The 19,156-nt window shown below is 38.3% G+C and overlaps 1 protein-coding gene across 5 annotated transcripts in view; it reads right to left on the bottom strand.

Moving 5' to 3' along the window:
* The window catches only part of CDK14 (cyclin dependent kinase 14), a 331,737-nt gene that overhangs the window by 14,649 nt on the left and 297,932 nt on the right, over positions 1-19,156 (bottom strand). The window contains exon 16 of one of the 5 annotated variants that reach the window (XM_042044160.1): positions 15,738-19,104. The exons of the other annotated variants lie outside the window; for them this stretch is intronic. The gene's annotated coding sequence lies outside the window, so the exon portion shown is untranslated. Of the gene's footprint in view, positions 1-15,737; positions 19,105-19,156 lie in introns of those variants that run through there. 5 annotated transcript variants of the gene reach the window in all.

A 19,156-nucleotide genomic window follows, 5' to 3' on the forward strand; every position in this document is an offset into this window, starting at 1 on the left:
TGATTATAGTGTATTATATTAATGGCAAGTTTAAGTAATAGATGCATTTAAATTTTGGAATATATTTCCAAATATGATTATGCTCTAAACTCTTAATCTAGGTGTCCACCCATACCATGAATGCCATACAATGGTATTTATTGACAGAGATATCAGGAAGTCTTTGCAGCTGACATTTTCAAGCCTGAATTGTTTCCCAGCCTGAGACTTCTGGAGACCAGAATGGAACAGTAGAGAAAAAAAATCCCAGTTTAGGAAGGGCAATGGTGTCTTTATGAGATATTGCTTGTCTCTGTGTTCATTCCCTAGAGGGTGTGCTGATACTTGCTGAATACTGCTATGCAGTCCTTTCACCTATACAGCTCCCACTTGGGATTTTTGCTGAAAATCTATGACATTAGAAATAGTTACTGGCAGCTTCAGGCCAGCTGCTTTCTTCCCTGCCAGTTCCATTTTTACATACAAAACCATATGGAGCACTGAAACAGAAATATTTCCCCAGTTCAGTCTCTGTGGCATTAAATGGAAAAAATGTTCCAGAATTAGCACGTCTACAGAGCATCACTACAGCAATGAGAATATTCTATGTAGTACATAAAGAGATCACAGAGCAGCTCAGTGATTTTATTTCTCAGAGTTCATACTCTGGTTGGGGTAAGAACCTTTTCCACATGACTAACATGTTCAAATACTGTGCATGGTTTGGGAAGTCCAGTATGAGGTTCTTCTCATAGATGCAACTTTTAGAAACCAAGCAGGATCTACACTCTTTGAAATCCAGACCTCCTTCAGATATTACACAGGCTTCCCCCTTCCTTTCTGTTTTTTAAAAGACTTAAATGATTTTAAAAAGTAGTCTCACACACTTGAGAGGCTTGTGGGAGAAACAGTAGATGTCAAATCAGGTGCAACATACTGTGCATTTTGTGGTATGCAAAGACAGGGATCATGGTAAGATGGAATAGTAAAGGCTTTTCTTTCAAAAGTGCCATAAGCATGGGTTTTCTTGTAACTGCAAGAAATACTTAATCTTTTTTTTGAAGCTCCATTATAAAAGTAAGGTTTTGCATAGCTCATTTAAATAGTTTAAATGACACAAGGTTAAGAACAGGAAAGCCTTTCACCAAAGGTGGTTAGTCCTTTTCAAAGATTTCATATTATTTGAAGCTTACTTTCGCTGCATTCTTTTACCTTGGCTGCTTCCCAAGTGGGTGTAAGTTAATTAAATAGGATTTTGACCCTTTAACCTTCCCTATAAACTGCATCTTTACCTAACTCTATTTAAGTAAATCAGATAAAAAACCAATCATGTAGCAGAATATATATTTTTACAGCTGTGGAAAAAAACAAACATGTCTATTAAGCTTATTTGTAAGTACTTAGTAGTCAAAGCAACAGCCAAGACTCATGGATGATTTTAATTAAAATAAATCTGTGTGGGCACATAAATTCATTTACGATGGCTTTTTTCAAACTGAAACTTCTCTAGCATTACTGAACAGCACAGCACTACAGTAAGTTCTCATTTGCTTGTGGCAACTGACGCTCAATCCACCTGGTTAGTTTGTATTAGTTTTGAGTCATGTAAAGTGTAAATCATATATACAAAAAATATTAAAGATATGAGGCTGAAAATTGTTACAGGAAAGAAGAGAAAGAAAGAGCAGAACAGATGAACAGATAACAATTATACAGAATGATACCCAGCACCTCTGTAACTGATATGCTCTGGGTTTAAATATTGAAAGGAGGTGAAATAAATGTACCAGGAGAACACTGAATTGCTCTCTACAAACAGATAGTGTGACTTTCCGTATCTCATTAGCCTTTTTCACCTTAAAATACAGGCTTCGGATTATTAGACCCTTCCAAAAAGCTTTTTAAGTTCATCCAGAAACAAAATGCAGTTTAGGTATGAAGAATGATAGCAGTTACATATGGAGAAACGAGTAACTAGCTCATGTATAAAGAATGAACAAAGAACTAAGCTGCCGCTTTGTGCCTAAGTGATGTGCTCAGGTCTCTGCATAGGCAGTAACAAAGACGCTGCTACTGGAGCCTGAGCATTGATCACATCTCTAACCCCCAGCAGGGACTTCTAAAATTGAGTTCATCACAGAAATAAATCCTTCCAAAATGCAGGCCTTTAGTTTGATATATTAATAGAGATACCATCTAACCACCTCACTATGCATTTGCATTATGTTCAAATTTTGCAGCCATTTGGTGATAAGTTTTTGATCCTTGATTGGGAGATATTTGCCGCTTTCCTGACACTTCTCTCAACCCATCCTTGCTGAATAAACAGCAGGAAGATGACAACAGTCATATCATGCATAAGAAGCCCCCACTGGAGCATGAGCGGAGACAGGCACAAGTGGGGAGGCAGACCTGTGCATCAATTCCCATCTTCCAAGGTGCAACTCATTTCCTCATTGTAAAGTGCTTGGGGGTTCTTAATGGCATCATGCATCATGTTTTGTCCACCTTTGTCAAACGATGTTAGACCAGGGTCGTTACCATGCAGAGGCTCTGATAACAAGGATTAACAGGAAAAACGTCTTCCATTTCTCACATTGCACAGAAAAGGATCATATGCTCCCAAGAGCAAGATTTCTCTGCTCCCATTCACTATCCCCAAAACAAAGCTATCTAAATTAGGATGTAGCAGTACAGAGTGTCCAAAGTAAAAAACCAACCAACCAACCAACCAACCAAAAAAAAAACCACAAAACAACCCAACAAAACCAAAAGGCACTGGAAATTCTGGAAATTATAATAAATAGTTTCAAGGCATGTCAACAGCCTGTAACTCTCCCTCCTCAAACATTTTTATCCTGTCAAGTAATAACTTACAATAACAGTACTGTAAACTCAGAGAGATACGTTCTTTGTGCCTTGAAAAGGCTTTGCAAAGAGTTATTTTAATTATTTTCCTTATATAGTAAGTAGAGGATGAAAAAGATTTCAGAAATAAGAAATGTTATTGTTAACTCACTAATCACAGCTGAGGGACTTGGGGGCAGTCTGGTTCCTGAAATATCTTTGAGCTTATTTTACAGAATTGACTTAGTTGGTGGTATCCCTGTCACATGGATTTCAGTGCAAGGCACCAAAACTTCCTTTATGCAGAAGTACAATAGACAACACTGGACGCTGAAATCATATCCTGGAAAATTCTAGAACACTAACACTTGAACAGGGAATTTTTATTAATTTTAAGAAGCTGGTTTTTCATTTGTGAATGCCTATTTATGAGGTGATTGAGTTTTGAGTCAATGTGTAAATTACATGCTACGTTATTTATTTTTCAAACATAAAATATATATCCCTGCTGTTTTGAGAAACTTCTGACCCTTAAAAGTCAAAGCAAAGGCTTGATTTCTCTCCTTTGATTCTGGGGGTGCCACAGATGAGAGGGTTATGAGCTTCCCTATTTTGCTTCTTGACACTCAACATGCTTATGGCTTGGGACCAACAGAGTAGCTGGGAGCAACCCGGGTATCAACATGTAGGAAGCGCTGCTAAAGGGACCTTGGAAAAATGCTGAGACGATGGCCAAGGAGCCCCACGAGGCAGAGCAGACCAGGACAGAACTCTGCAGCCAAAGCCAGGCAGTCACACAGCTACAAACTACGAGGTTTCACAGCAGAAGCTGCTATAATATGGAAATAGATTCTTACCCTCTAGGCCCGTATGTCATCACACCAAGCTAAGCTGAAGCTGCCAACTAAAATGGGCAATTACACATGAACTTGGCAGGGTGACTGCCAACACAGAGCTTGTTTTCCACTGGTGCCACCCACTCTGCTAATCCAATTCTGTCTCCTGATATGCTTTTAAATAATAATGAACACAGCAGATGGGAGGGGAAAATGTTGCTGGCTGTTAAGCCAGCATGTGAGTGAGGCTCTTTGCTTTTCACATATCTTGTGCAAACTAGCTCTAAATGCAATGTCAAGTGATTAACAGTGGTTAAACGAGAAAGCCAGGATTTGCCATGTTCTCAGTCATTTAGTCCTTGACCAGGACAGGCAGGCAAACAAAACAGTCAGAAGAATAACATGTTGAAAGAGAAAGAACCAACTTCCATATCATTTAACTTTGATAAAGATAGGGATGGACTCTTCTTCCCATCCTTGCAAATACCATTTTTGATGGGGGTTTTTGGGTGGTGGAGTAATATGGGGTTGCTAAGCACCAGAGCAATATTAAAAATACCTTTCAATTTAAACACACAGTAATCAGGACAGGCATTATTACTGAGCGTAATCCCATGGCTGACTCCTTTTTGACAAGGAGAGCAGAAACAGGCTGAAGCACCAGGTTGGGGAATAGGGATGTGAGTGTCAGGAAAAAGGGCAGAGGGAGGCACGGAGAGGCAGCGGGCAGACAGCAGAGAGCAAACAGCCAGGAGGCTGCCTGTCTCTTCAGCAGCAGCAGGAGGACCTATTGTTCCTGGGTCACACAACATTATCTCCTGTCCAACAAACAGCAGGTAAGCTTGTTTGCACAATGCACTGTGTTTTCTCTTGTGTCAGCCCGACACAGAGGATAATCACCTCCTACTGCTACCTACTGACCTCACACTGAGGGTTGAAAGGTAGGAATCCCACTGGAAACACATCTCAATGAAGGTGAAAGAAGGTATCAGTATGATCCCATACACCAAAACCTCTTCCACTTTATCAGTTTCTGAAAATTTGGGAATTTACAACTCTTGAAAGGAGTTAAATTGCTTGTGCAATATATCTAATCCGTTGTACACCTGTAGTAGTCTTTAACACATGATCATTTTCTTGTCCACATAGAAACCTTTGCCGCATTTGGCGCTCGAACTATGTGCTGCTTTTGTAAGACAAAGGGTTTTATTGAAAATAAGATCCTTGACTCCTTTATTGTGGAAGTTGGAAGGTCTCAAGTAAGTTGAGCGGGCAGACAAGAGAAAATAACAAAGTTTCAGTACCTGAATGCTTGGAAAGTTGCATTTGAGTCCTGCTTCTGCCATAGTTCCTACATGATGCTAGAAAACTACTATCAGAGCTCCTACGTGATACTAGAGAAGTTATATTAACCTTTTTTTTTTCCCCCTAACAGAAATTCCATTGGCAGCTCTCATTTTCTTTATAATCCAAGATGGATCCTAGCTGGGGCTGCAGATATGCTGAGCATTCACTGCTCCAACTGAGGTCAATGCAGAATGAAATCCAATCTGAACATATTTGAGCGCTAAAGGATGCAAGGAGCTCTGAAAAATCAGGCAAGAATAATTGACTAATTTTTAACAATTGCCATTTTATTACCTGTGCTTCAGCTTCTAGTGCGTAAAATGGACACCTTCAAATCATGTCAGCTCATGGGGGTACTGTGACAGTGGCTTCACAATGCTGGCAAAGAACTAAGACAATGCACAACATGAAAAGCCACCATGGAAAATAACGATTCCATATCTGGTGCAGATTATGGACGCTATAGCCATAATGCATGGGATGAAACACTGAATGATGGAGATGAAAGGAAACATTAACTATCCATCTGTGTTCACAATCCATTATCCTATAGAAAAGGGACTTGAAGGCCCAAAGAAATAAGAGTATGTGATCCTGGCAAATGAAAACTGCAGATGAGTGCATAAACCACAGGTGGAGGAAATTAAATTTGAAACCTTAATTTTTGTATTTCCTAAGTACTGTTTAAATTTACCACTTTAATAAATTTTGTGAAGCAGACTTCAGAAGAAGACAGTGTTGCTAAGAACTAATGGTACATCTTCCCAGTTAGTCACATACAGGATGAAGAGATTCCTAATATGAAACACAAGCTTGTCTCAAATTTACTATCAGATTCTTTGCCTTTCAATTGAAATATTTTTTCTGGTTTGAGGTTGCAAGACCACAGTTTGAGACAGCAACCTTTGATAATACAGGGTAACAGATATTTAATTGTCTGAATGTTACAATCTCTGTTTTTCCATCTAATATAGGGAGTTTAGCATATGCCTTCTAAAAACTGAAAGAATTTCATACAGGCATCTGTACTGGCCTGTTCTTTGTACTAATTAAATTAGTTTCCTGTTGAGTAAGTAAAGTACTGGCAGCCAGGAACAGTTGGGGAGACAGCTCAGAGGCTTAAGCACTGAACCATGAACTTTTCTGTTTACTACAACATTTAACAAGTAGACACTCTTGCTGACATTACGGGGAATGAAAGAGCATTCTGTTAAGATTGTTGTTTCATTACTGTTCGTGAACTACTGATCTTCTTAAAGAGAGATTTTTAAAGATACAAAAGGTATTTCATGTGATACAGTTAACTAAATAAACTCATTATTAGGTTTAAAAATACGTGTGTCAAAGTTAAAGCTGAATTTGAACTTCAAATCTAAGGGGTCAAAGCTCAGAAGGGAGAAGTAAGTCAAAGTGCCACCCAATAACCCATCTGTGTCCCTGGTTCTGCACCTCCACTTTAATGATCACAAAGATGAAAACTTTATAAGACACAGAGATTTTCAGCCCAAGCACCTCATAAGGGGCACTGACACCTTGAAGGAGTAGGGCAAGAGACATCATGTCTCTGATCTTCTATACTAGTGGCTTTCAGCAACTGCTGGAGAGTTTGCCATATGTTTAAATAAAGCACAGTGACAAAGAAGCACAAGCAGTATATGAATGGAAGATCTAAATAGCTGTTCTTACTTCAGTTTCATTTTTCCTTGTAATGTAAGACGTCTTAAAATATTATAAATTGTTTACATTAAAATATACATGCTTACCACACTACATATACACTGAGCCTTTGTGTGCATATATTTAGCTCAAAGCTAATCTCTGAATAAAAGCCCTTTCTGAAAATAGAGATTTATAAAAAGAAATACTGATAAACTTTCAACTATAGGGACTCTAGTGGTCACTGCAAAAACAGCATTACAACACAAAACCTGTGTGATTTTGCAGATCACCTCATAAATCTTCCTTTGTCCCATGAGTTTAAGTTTTCAGCCAAGAAAAACAACATTCTTCATAAAATTAATGAAAACAAGCTGCTCTTTGCCTACAGAAAAAGATTTTTCTTAATTACATTTTTTCCTTTGAATCATATATCCTGTAGTTTGATTAAATTCCCTTAGAAGTCAACTAAAAATTCGAGCTTTGCAGCGTGAACCTCAAACGTGGTGTTTACTTGGAGAATATAAACCCACCATGCCTTTGGAAGGTGATATTTAAAGCAAGAATAAGAGCAACATGCAAGACAGTTTTTATTATTTTCATTATGTCACTGCATAAATTTATTTTCAGGGCTTAGAGTTTGCAGAGAAATATGATCTGGCCAATGTATTTATTAGAAATAAATGGTCTGTGTAAATGAATGTAGATAAAGCAAGAATACTGGAATTCTGGTTAATCCCTTGAGGCAGTAAATCAGGATTTCTAAAGCACTTAATGCAAAATATCTGCATCGAGAGGTTAAATATATAAAATATGAAAAGTCAAAGACAAGAACTAGATTAAAAGGTTACATGGAGACGGTGTTGAAAAAACTGGAGCCTGCTGCTAAATAGATATCCAACAGGCATTTATTGAGGTTCACTGGCTGCAGCAGCCGCTGGCATACTCTAAATGAACTCATACAACAAACAAAAATCAAATTCTAGTGTCAGTCTTTGATCGTTTTTTAATAGCAAAGCAGAAAATTTCATAGAGAGCCAAGCTATGTGGACGTGATTAAGCTAATGCAACTAATTGCCCTATCTGAAAAATAAAAATACCAGTTCTCTATACCCTTACTGCATTCTCATTGCCTCAATACTTCAGATGAGCCCTGTATCCTTCCTGGCAGACCGTGCCTAATCCCCAGTAGGGACAGCAGACAGTGAAAAGACATTACTCATTAATTTAAGCACTAATTGAATCAGCTCCTATTCAGCTGAAAATCTCCCTCCACTCCACAGTGAAACTGGTCCCAAAACCTAAGTCTTTGCCAGGCCTAAACCATAATTCTGAAGAATTATAAGACTGAAGAATAATTTTCTTTTTCTCTGGCTCCCAATGCTTTCATACAAACAAGACATTTGTGTATGTACTGCTAAATAAGATCGACTTAAAAAAAACCAGCCCCAAATCCTAACCATTCTAACCAACAAAAAATGAATATATTGCTCATTCAAACATCAGTGCTCCCTGAGGTTCTCTGTGCAGCAGATGTATTCCTAACACGACTGCAGCTATCACCCATGACCAGTAACTGTTGGCTCCAAAGCTCAGAGGTACACTTTGTTTTAAGTTCTAAGGCAACCAGACATACCTATATAGACATATATATATATATTTCTGCTTTTATGCACACACCTGGATAAAACTGACCTTTTTTTTCTTTTTACTACTGTAGCCCTGACCCTTTCAGGGGCTCCATGCAAAGAGGCCAATACCCACACAGAGCTTGTTTGAAGCCAGTGTGGTTTTCCCAGTGGGAGACAGGAAGAGATGGGAATTACTGAGTTAAATTTCTGTATCAGTATTTTCAACATAAATTAAATATTTGTAGCTAAAGCAGTAAATACTGAAATCCTACTATGCATTGATACCTTTTAGATCTCTGGGAAGGCAAGTGACCTTGGTCCTGCTTCTGTCGTTCTAACTTAAAAGTTTTAGATTTTAAAGGAAATTTAGTCCAGATTGAGAGACGGATTCCTAGTACCCATACTGGCACTCCAGTAGCTTCATTTGCTTCAGTAGTCACATCCCTAAAGCCAAATATCTTTTCAGCTATGTTCCTAAATTCAGTTTTTTATGAACAGCATAATTTGTATGACAAATTACAGCGCTCATCACTTTTGTTCAGCAAGGTCTTACCAAATACTTTCACAGTTCAAGGAATGCATTCAAATTCCTATGAAGAGAAGCAGAGGATTAGCTCTGGTACACATCTTTTCCTGTTTGGGACAAGGCTGACAAAATCTGAATGCTGAAGGCTGAAATTCTGAGTGTGGTGAAATGTACTTGTTAGACCTTTTAACCTATAATTGATAGTAAAAACTAGATGTTGTAAAATCTGAGCCTAGCTGAGCAAGCTTTAGGGCATTTTCTCACTTGTTATTTTGCCTCTTGATTATCACTCATGCACAGAAAGAAGCTACCAGAAATGCCCACGGAATGGCTAATAGTCTCAAAGCTACTATTTAAAAAGAAGATATTGATAGAATTAGCTAACACATAAAAAATGTGTGAACTGTGATTTGAGCTCATTATGCACACAGTTTATTGGAAAAAAATTGGCTATTATGATTACCATACATTTGTCAAAATTGATTGTAAAATGCCATTATTTTGACAAGCCAGTTTTACAGTGACACAAATACTAAACGAAGACAACATACAAGTACTTACTTGGGAGAAGAAAGTCTTGAAAATAAAGGACATTTCAATAATTATTTTTATTTATTTCACAAGGCTGATACCTTAACTCCCATGGGTCTCTGAATGAGTGTGTGAATATACAGGGAACATGCTATCACAGCATTGCTAATGCATCAGGATTTGACCTCTGAGGAGCAGTTTGTGTCATCGTGGAGCAAAAGCGCTGGTAAAACATTTGTCTAGATAAAAGACCTCAAGCAGTTAACCTGCACAGCAGAGGCAATGCAGCTGGGCATGAGGATAATGACCTCTACCCAAATGGGGAAGGTACATCAATGTAACACTATGACAGCAAGACAAAAGATGACGGCAGCTCAGCAGGAAAACATTAGCAATGATATAATTCTTGGTACTGTATGTGAAGCAATGCCTTAAAAAGTACAATCCCAACCTGCTTTTACCTAATAATTATTTCAAGTTTTAATATTAAAAGAAAATTAAACATCGCACCCAACTTTGTTCTTCACTTTTATTTTAAACTCTTGCTTTCATTCTGTTTTATTTTTCCCTAAATAAAAATCCTGATAGAAGTAAATACATAGTGCGGGTAAAAGTTACAATTCAGATGAAATAAACTTTTCTCATTTGATACATGAATTATTGGATGCATGTTTTTCTGACTTCAGGTAGTTATGACACTGCTCTTAAACATAAACCAGAAGAACTTGATGAGCCTTGTTTAGCAAGTCAAACCTGTCCTAACAGACAGATTAACTCATTTCTTATGCAGATTATTTACACTTAGGATACCTTTCATTGTTTATACTGAAGTTTTCTTCTTTCTGTTTTTAAAAGGAGACACTGTGTCACATATCCATTATTTTTACCAGGCTGAATGCCTTGAATATTTAGCTACCACTCTTTTAGCACCACACCAAAAGTTCTGGATTTAAACTATTTATTTTTAAAGTAGTAGCATGATCAGGCCTGCATGCTTATCTAAAGATCTTTGCTTTATGAGGGAGATTTTAGTCTGTGAGGTTTCCTCTACACATGGTAGGCAGCTGTCAGCAGCAGTGAGCAGGGCGAGGGGTCACTGCAGCTGCTCTGTGAAAGCACAGGGTTCCATCAACATCGCAAAAATCCTGCAGAGTGGGAGCTGGGAGACCACAGATTAGAGTACATTGGAGTGTGTATATAAGGTCACATCATGTCTATCAAAGTGATATCAAACTGGTACACTGTACAATACATTTTACTGTGCTCTGTGTTCAAAGAAAATAAAAGGAGAATGGACATGTGTGTAGCAGACCATGGTTTAATACAGAATTTCACGTTGTCCTTTCAAATAGATGGATTTACTAAGTTCACAAAGACACGTCAAATATGTATACACAGCGGAGATGTGTTGACTTGAGAGAGAACTAGATTTCATGAATTCTTCAGGTCAGACATGAATGAGATCAAAATAATTCTTATTAATTAAATAGTAGAAAATACTATTAAGAGAAACCAGATGTTCACATTTCCTGAATCCTACACACACACAAGGACATAAATGTCTGTCCTTGTATACATATGTCAATAGTTTCCCATGAAATGCTGTTTCATATCTCCTCATTGTAGGTTACGGGCGGGTTCGGTCGGGACGGAGACGGATGGAGATCTCTATAGGCAGGTCTTGGGACACAGTCGGTTTATTGTAAAGGGCGTGGGTATAGGGGCACTGCTCAGAGCTGCTAGACTCAGCTCTGAGCAGGCCCAAGAGAGTAAGCAGGTGAGAGAGAGAGAGAGGGTGTAAGAGCAAGAGTGGAAGTAAGAGTAGAAGTGGAAGAGAGGAATAGAGAAGAGAGAATCAGAATCAGAAGTGAGAATGTCTGAAGTCCTGGTTACAATACAATAAATCATCTTCTGTACTGAATATTCTAATTGTCACTAACCAATCTAATACAAGATACAAATCCTATAGCATTTACATACAGCCTATAAGAGTTCTTATATTACCATAGAGTGTTACATCTTAACTTCTAAAAACTACTCTTTGGACCCCTTCTGCTGAGCTAGTAGGGTCTGCTCTGACCCTTGGACCTGTTTGCAAGCAGAGGGTATTGTTTCATCAAGAGGGGATTACTTCAGTGGCCATACCATTGTTTTCTAGTTGTTCAGTAACTAAGACCTGGTATTTCAAAAGTGGCTTTCATTTCGATGTTGCCTGTAGTTTTCATATTCCCAAAATCTTTTGTCAGGCAATCATATTTCCAAGGTTTTCCTGTTCCATCTTTCCCAACACTCATGAAACTTAACTTTTATGAAATTGATAGCTGTGTTTAAGATAACCCTAAAATAAAGATAGATAGGTAGCAAACAAATAATTCTGATTTGTGGGTAGACACAAATCTCTCCTAGATCTGGCTGTTTCAGAGGACAGTTACATGACATCGAATATCATATATGTCATGTTGTATAGAATCCACAGAATCCAGATATTTTTAATTCTCACTGTTAGGGTGCTTCCACCAGATGAACAAAACTTATGCTTAACAACAGCAAAAACAACAAGAACAAGTTACCGACCTGACATCTTGCATTAGGGAACAAGGAAATGGGTAGGGCAACAGAGAGTTTATTCTGGCTGAAATATGCAACAAATGAGATGACTAGACACTAAACAATGTCTCCTATTTTAGCAATCTTGTGCAAGCTGAAAGCTAGCAGACCTATTCAGGCAACAAGGTTTTATCAAACTACATATGTCTACCAAGTCAAAGGATTGATGACACTGTAACAGTTTTATGCTGTTTCAAAATTGTTTGCACAATTTTACAATTACTGGTAATCACTTTCAGCAACAGAAAATAAGACATGTAGGTGCAAAGAATAAAAAAGGAGGAAGCATCCTGATTACAAACTGTACAGTTGTGAAGTATGAGCTGCTGAAACAATTCACATGGTGTGATTTAGACTAAAGCATCCCAAATATCTGAACCAGCAGGACTCTGTGACCTTCAAATTTCCTCTGAAAAGTTCGGAAGTTTTTCTGTTCATGGGGATCACTTTAAAAATTGCTGACCCTGGCAAAGATTGCAAAGCTCTCAAAAAAAAAAGTTACCACCTTAAGCACAAGTAAATTACAAACCTCCCTTTCTCCTTACCATAAATACCAACACTCACTTGCACAGTAAGCCCTTTAATCTCTTCCTCACAAAATCCTTCATGCCTGGCATTCACTTACACATGCATTTGCACTTATTTTTCACAGCCAATTACTATCCTGCCCTCACCCAGTCATTACCCAATCTTTCTGGACACACACATTCACTTGAAGGCATCCTCCTCCACTTCAGCTCTTCCCACACTGAAACCCTCTCTTCTTAACCACTGGCCCAAATACACCTGAGCTGCTGAGAGGTTTCTGAGCCACCAGAGCTCAGCGTGAATGGGCTTTGTCTCTTTGGATTTCTCCAGTTTTGTTTTATTTTAAGCAGAAAATCTTTGATGCAGGACCATTTCTTCCTGCTTTCCTGGGAAAGGCTTCCCCTAACACTGGACAGGCAAGAGTTGCCAAGACTGAACTGAAGAACAAATGTGGATGAATACCCCTGGCAGTGCCAAGGTCTCTCCTCAGCTTCACTGGCATTGCCCTGGGTTTGGTCCCCCACTTTGGCCCCTCTGTCTCTGCAGTTTTCTATATCAATATTACTGCCCAAGCACCAATGCTCCCCCCTCCCACAAATGGGAACACCAACGCACCTGCTGCCTTAAGCGATGTACTTATGATCAGAGAGGATCACATAAGGGCTGCCTGTCTTAGTCTACCCGTCAAATAACACTTCACCTGCTTTACAAATGGTTTCTCAATCTTAAGTAAATTATCTTTGTACATGTCTGAATAAATGAAAAAGATTAAGGACAGTTGGTGGCAGAAATACGAAAAAGTGGAAAGTTTCCCATGGCTTTCAGCCTTGTGATTGCTCTTCCAAGCCATGGTCTTGGAGAAAAAAAAGTTAATCTGCAAATGCTATCTTATTTTCTTATAAGAAAAGGAATACTGCTTTTTCTTTAAAAAAAAAAAATTAATCCTAAGGACTGATCTTTCTAAGAAAAGAAAAGTTCCTGACAAAATAGAAGGGGCAAAGAGTCATAAGAAAAACATATCTCAAAAAGAATTTTCCACCAGAATTATGAGACGTTCTGTCACCCATTTCACTTTGAAATCCTATTTGCCATATACTCTATTGCAAAACCATGGTACATTACATATTTTTCTCCCATCAGTTCCTTCTTCTCGCATTATTCACAGGTTAGAGATCAGTTTCCTACAGCTTGTAGAGCACAGCAGGAGCTGAGAAGAAGTGACACACAGACAGCCCTAAGTCTGCGTACCTGAATTCCCAACTTCCACAATTTCTTCTGCAACATTACTGGGCACATGATAGATGACTATTTCCCTTATTTTCTGTGGGGCATAACCATTTTTCCACTGGATAGGTCAGCCAGCTAGATAATAAATACCTGCAGACCAGTGGGCCCCAAGAGTCATCCTGTAAGCATGATAATTACATCCAAAATGCTGTAATTAACAACATGCACCACTACAAACTCCGCTTTTCAAGTGACCAGAATGATGATTCAGAGCACAGGCCTGTGCAAAGCTTCCATTTTAGGCTAGAGAACTGGAAAACTGAGAACTTGTCAATAATTCTATGTTAAAAACATCCTGGTTATAATTATTATGTTATGCTGGTAACAATTTCATATATAATTATTGACCCATATTACAGGAGTAGGGCAACCAGTAGCTAGCTTAAAGTAGTTAACTTGCAATTATCTCATAATGATTTCATTACTTGGCATATTGTTTTCTTACACAAAGCTCCCATAATTTCTTTTCTAAAATTACAGCGAGGATTGCTGATTAGGAATCTCCATGTGAGCCTGGAATTTATGCACTTGTTTAATTTCAAAATAAATAAAAACTTATGCACATATAGGCCAGGCCTACTGAGATCTTTAGGAGAAACATATTCAGGCTTTCAAAATAGAGGTACAGCCATTAGCAAAATAATCTCCATCTGCAAAAGAGTCTTTCCTTCCCTTTATAGTATTTGCAATAATTTATTCTGCATGTAGCAGAATATTTTCACAGCAATCTTAATCTTTGTAATACATTGGAAAAGTTCTTTGTGCTTCTTGTGTGTTTTTAACAAATGAATGTTTGCTGTGGCTTTGGCAAAAATTCTACATGTATTGATTACACAAGGAGAAAGCTAAACCTTTGATTTTATATTCTTTCTAAAAATGTTGATAATATTTGCACACATGTACAAATTTTTTGGAACATCCTTAAATATTCCTAAACAATAACAAAGAACCAGGGTCTTCATTTTTCCCTTCTTTTTTTGTTACCCTTTGCATTCTCATCTTCTGCTTCCCACTGGTTTCCCTATCTGCTCTTCTGCTTTGGTAAGAAATCCTGCTGCATATCTGGGAGAGTAGTAAGGAAAAGAAAGTCTTGTAGTGACAGCGCTGCTCTGCAGGCTGACAGCTCGAGACATGGCTTCTAAATAATTCAGTCTGGGACCAGACATGGCAATTCTGTCTGTGCAGAAATGCCTCAGAGTCGAGGTCAAACACTTCATGTGGTCAAGAACAAGCAATTAATAAGTGGAATTTCCACACTTTGAAATGGGCTTATTGTTTGCTTTCAACTACATGGGTAGGAAATATTAGTATGTGTGGAACTCAAGTCTCCATCCTTAAAAAAAACCCCAACAAAACACTTAGTTGCAACTTTAGATTACTTGTGAGTTATTTCATTCCCTTCTGCATTTGAGTTGATGGTGCCTGGTCAGTATAGTGGTAAGTTGAAGGCTAGAGGTGTTACCATCACAAACAGGGATGGTTCTGTAATTCACCAACAGCAAGGCAACAAAAAAGGCAGGTTATGCAAAGACAGCAGTGAAATGCATGTGATCAAATATTTAATATTTAATATTTACACTTCACTTACACATATAATTCACTTTTTTCCTGAGTATACAAGCACACACATTTCCATTTTCACCCATACACTTTAGGCAGACTAAATTGTATAAATGCAATGGATTATCTGAAGGCTAAGTATGTCCTCTAGGTGCGTGCACACATCTCTGCGACAAGTTTCACACAAAGGAACTTACTCTCAGTCCCTGGAGAAGAGGATTTCTTAGCACACTTCACTGTCCCTTTTGCACTGTTACAAAACAAATGCTGATGACAGCAACAGGAATAATAGTTCCAAAAAAAGGGACAGTTAATGAAAGTCTATAGAATGCAAATTCACATTTATGAATACATACTATTCAACATGAAAGTTCTTTTCAGCTAGATAAAGGGTTTTTTGGGGGGTTGTCTTTTTAAATTATTTTTTTCAAACAAACTAAATGTCTTAGGTCTGGAAGCAATCAAACTGGTTGTGACTGTGAAGTATAACTCTGAAAATGCTTGCAACATAACTCTGGCCTATTGCAATGTTATTATTATAGTTCTGGTTTCTGCTGGAGCCATGACCATGAAGCTGCACAGGAGTCATTGAAGAGTGTTCACAAAAATACCCCTTCTCCCACCACCCCTCAAGCAGCATGGATTAAATAACTGCCACTCAGCTGCTGTCTTTTAAATAAAAATATTCTCTTCATTGTACATGTAGCAGTGGCAGGTTGAAGTACATTTTGCTTTTGTTCTGTTTTTCACTCCCCCAGTCAAGGATCACCAGGCAGGACCACAGTGAGAAAGGGTTTGGCACGTTTTACAAATTTTGCTTGTTTTCTTTTAGTTCAGGAGAAAACACGCCCAGAGGAACTTCTTTTCTCTTGTTTAACATGGATGAGAAACATCAGAAAACAGTAATTATTCAGATCATACAGAAAAGATGTGAAATCGTGGCACTGTTTCAAGTGAAAATTCAGGTGTTTTCAGGGACATGCCCTATGCCTATGGTAAGTATGAACACTCAGTACTGTTGGTTTATGCTGCTACCCTAAATATTTTTTTTGGAAAAATTATCCACAAATAGTTTTATTCTCAAAAACATGGTTTTTTTCCTACAGAATTGGATGTACTGGAGAAAAGCTTAGCCCAGAGTGTTAAGTGGGTCAGAGGAAGACAAAAAATAGAAACAGATTGGTTTGGTAGAGGATGTGGGAATGGTTATGTGATAAAAAAAACCTCCGGATTCAATCTTTGGTAGTTTCTACACCAAAGATTTCTTGTGAGGCAGACTGAAAACACACTATTATGTATTTGTGTCATCCTCTGCTCTTTTCCCTTCCACTTGCCAATGGCAACTGTCAGGAACAAAATATTCATCTTGATGGACTTATAGTCCACCTCAATATGGATGTTTTCATGTTTGTAGGTACCTTGAAAACTTCAGGTTGGGAGGAAGCTAACCCTGAGATTCTGAGAGTACTCAGGATAACCTACCTGCTCTGTGAACTCACTCAGCTATTTTTCGAGAAATGTAGTTCTTAAGCCTACAACATTATTTTAAAGTTGTAGTGTAGTTATCTACAGGTACTTTTGCATTAAATTTCATATTTAATTGTATGCATTTTCCTGCTAATCCTTAATTTTGATACTTTTGGAGCTGGAGTTCATTAACACCTTGAAAATAATGACTAATCAATATCTTAATCCCATGATTTGATTCAACACCAATATGTGTCCTACAAATTGCTTTTTTCTGGAGTAAAACACAATACTTCATGAAAAGAATGTGCATAAAATGTATATAGTGGATAAAAATCTTGCAGCACTATTCAAACAAGGAGAACTGTTCTGGTCATCTGTGACAGCCTCTAAATTAGTCATCAGAAAGAAAAATATCTATCAATAGTAATTTAACATTTTCCAGTAGTGTGTAACAAATCTCAGATATCCAGGTATTACCTTTCATTATCATGGATGTTATACAGTGCTTTCATTGTTTATCGAACTGGCTGATGGTTTCCAGTGTAGGTGGGTGACTCAAACGGCATCCACAGCGCCTCCCCAGCCAGAGGTGTCTGCATGCTTAGCCATTCTCTCAGGAATGTGAAACAGTGAAAGCTGAAGACAGACTGAAGACTTGGAAGCAATTTACAAAGCTTAAGTCAATTCCTCTACTTATATGGCAAAGCTGAGAAAGAAGCTTTTTTATGCATATTTTCTCCCATTATACCTCCTCTCCTCCCACACCAAGGAATACTCGCGCTTATGAGGACACTAGGATGAGAGTGGTTGAGGCAAATGTTCCTATATATGGAAGAGTCTGAGTTAAAGATAGCTCTGGATGACAGATCATGTTAAATTCTCATCATGCCCATGCTCCTCACAGTTACTGTAGTAAAGATTAAATGATGAAGGAAAAACCCACCACTTAATTCCAGAAGCTTCTCAACAGGAAAAAATACTTGAAAAACTGAGAAAGAGTCCTAAATTCCTATTTATTTCCTCTTGTGATACCATTCATAATGTTAGTCTACATGTTTCAGTGAACCTGACACCTGAGCAAGCATTTATGTTTCCAGTTAACAGCAATGTAAAGGTGCCAGATAATATTTGTCAAAAAATGGTGCTGGTTTTCATTTGAGAGGACAATCTCCATAGCCAAACGACTGTAAGATCAGTGTTGCACTGTAACCATAATTCAAACCACAAGCCTATAATACGTGGTTTCTGCTGCCAACATAAAATGTTTGCTGAATATTAAATAAAGTGTTCACAGACTTTATATACAAGTATTTTCCTTAAATGGATAAGGACACTGATAAGCAATGTGATTGCCATTTTTATTGTCAGTCCTGAGGTATGCGTGTAAATGTTGATCTTTACAATCTGGTTCTACGCAGACAGGTTTTATCCATATATTTTGTAATTTTTAAATTAGAGGTGTTTGCTACAAAAAATATTTCTATCACGTGCCTTTTTCTGGTTTCAGGTTAAAACTTTATCTCCTAAAAATGACATTTTATGAAATCTGTCTTTTTGTCTTGAATTCCTGTGCCACTTAAAGACATAATGAAGACTTCTCTTCCCAAAATATTTTTTAACAGGAAAACTTCTAATAACTAACTAGTAAGCCAAATAAAAGAGGACTGAGAAACCAGAAAATACGCAAGGTCTGCTCTCACTCCCTGTGAGAAAAATAGAAATTGGCACAGCTGAGGACCACACTGCTCTGGAGACAACAGCCTCCTCCTGCTTTCCACCCTGTGGGAAATGAAGAATGGCTGGTTGGTCCACATAGCTGCAAACCCATTATTTCTCCTCACCTCCCACCTATCGCCCAATCTGCCTCCAAGGCTCTGTAGGTGATCCCATGGAGGACAGATCCTTGGTGTACAGGCAGATAACATTTGGCACGGACTCCTCTGCCTGAGGATTTGACTCCTTGTCTGGGTTCAGCAGCAACAGGACCACTCTCTCCACCATACACTTCTTATCTGGCTGGTAAAGGCTTTCTTTGTAAAGATGCCTGCCCTGTGCTCTACTCACGACACTGGGTTCAGCAATACTGCAATTCATTGCAATTCTGAAGGAATCCTGCTTTCATCCAGGTTCCTGTCTGAGCAGGAGGAGAGGTTCAAGCTCCATCAGGGCCTTCAGTGCAGCTCGAGACCACAAGAGCAATGCCAAATGAGGGCTAAATCAGCACATGCAGCCCACACCCCAGCCCTCTCCTTTGCATCCAGCTCCTGTGGTGGTCTTTCCATAGAGGCCTGCAGTGGGGCTGTAAAAACACAGCATGGTAAATTCAGAATGAATATGTAAAGTATGTGTAC

Source organism: Corvus kubaryi, unplaced genomic scaffold (assembly GCF_017639235.1).
Source record: "Corvus kubaryi isolate FWS band 111438036 unplaced genomic scaffold, C.kubaryi_AGA036_p1.0 37398, whole genome shotgun sequence".
Classification (NCBI taxonomy): domain Eukaryota; kingdom Metazoa; phylum Chordata; class Aves; order Passeriformes; family Corvidae; genus Corvus; species Corvus kubaryi.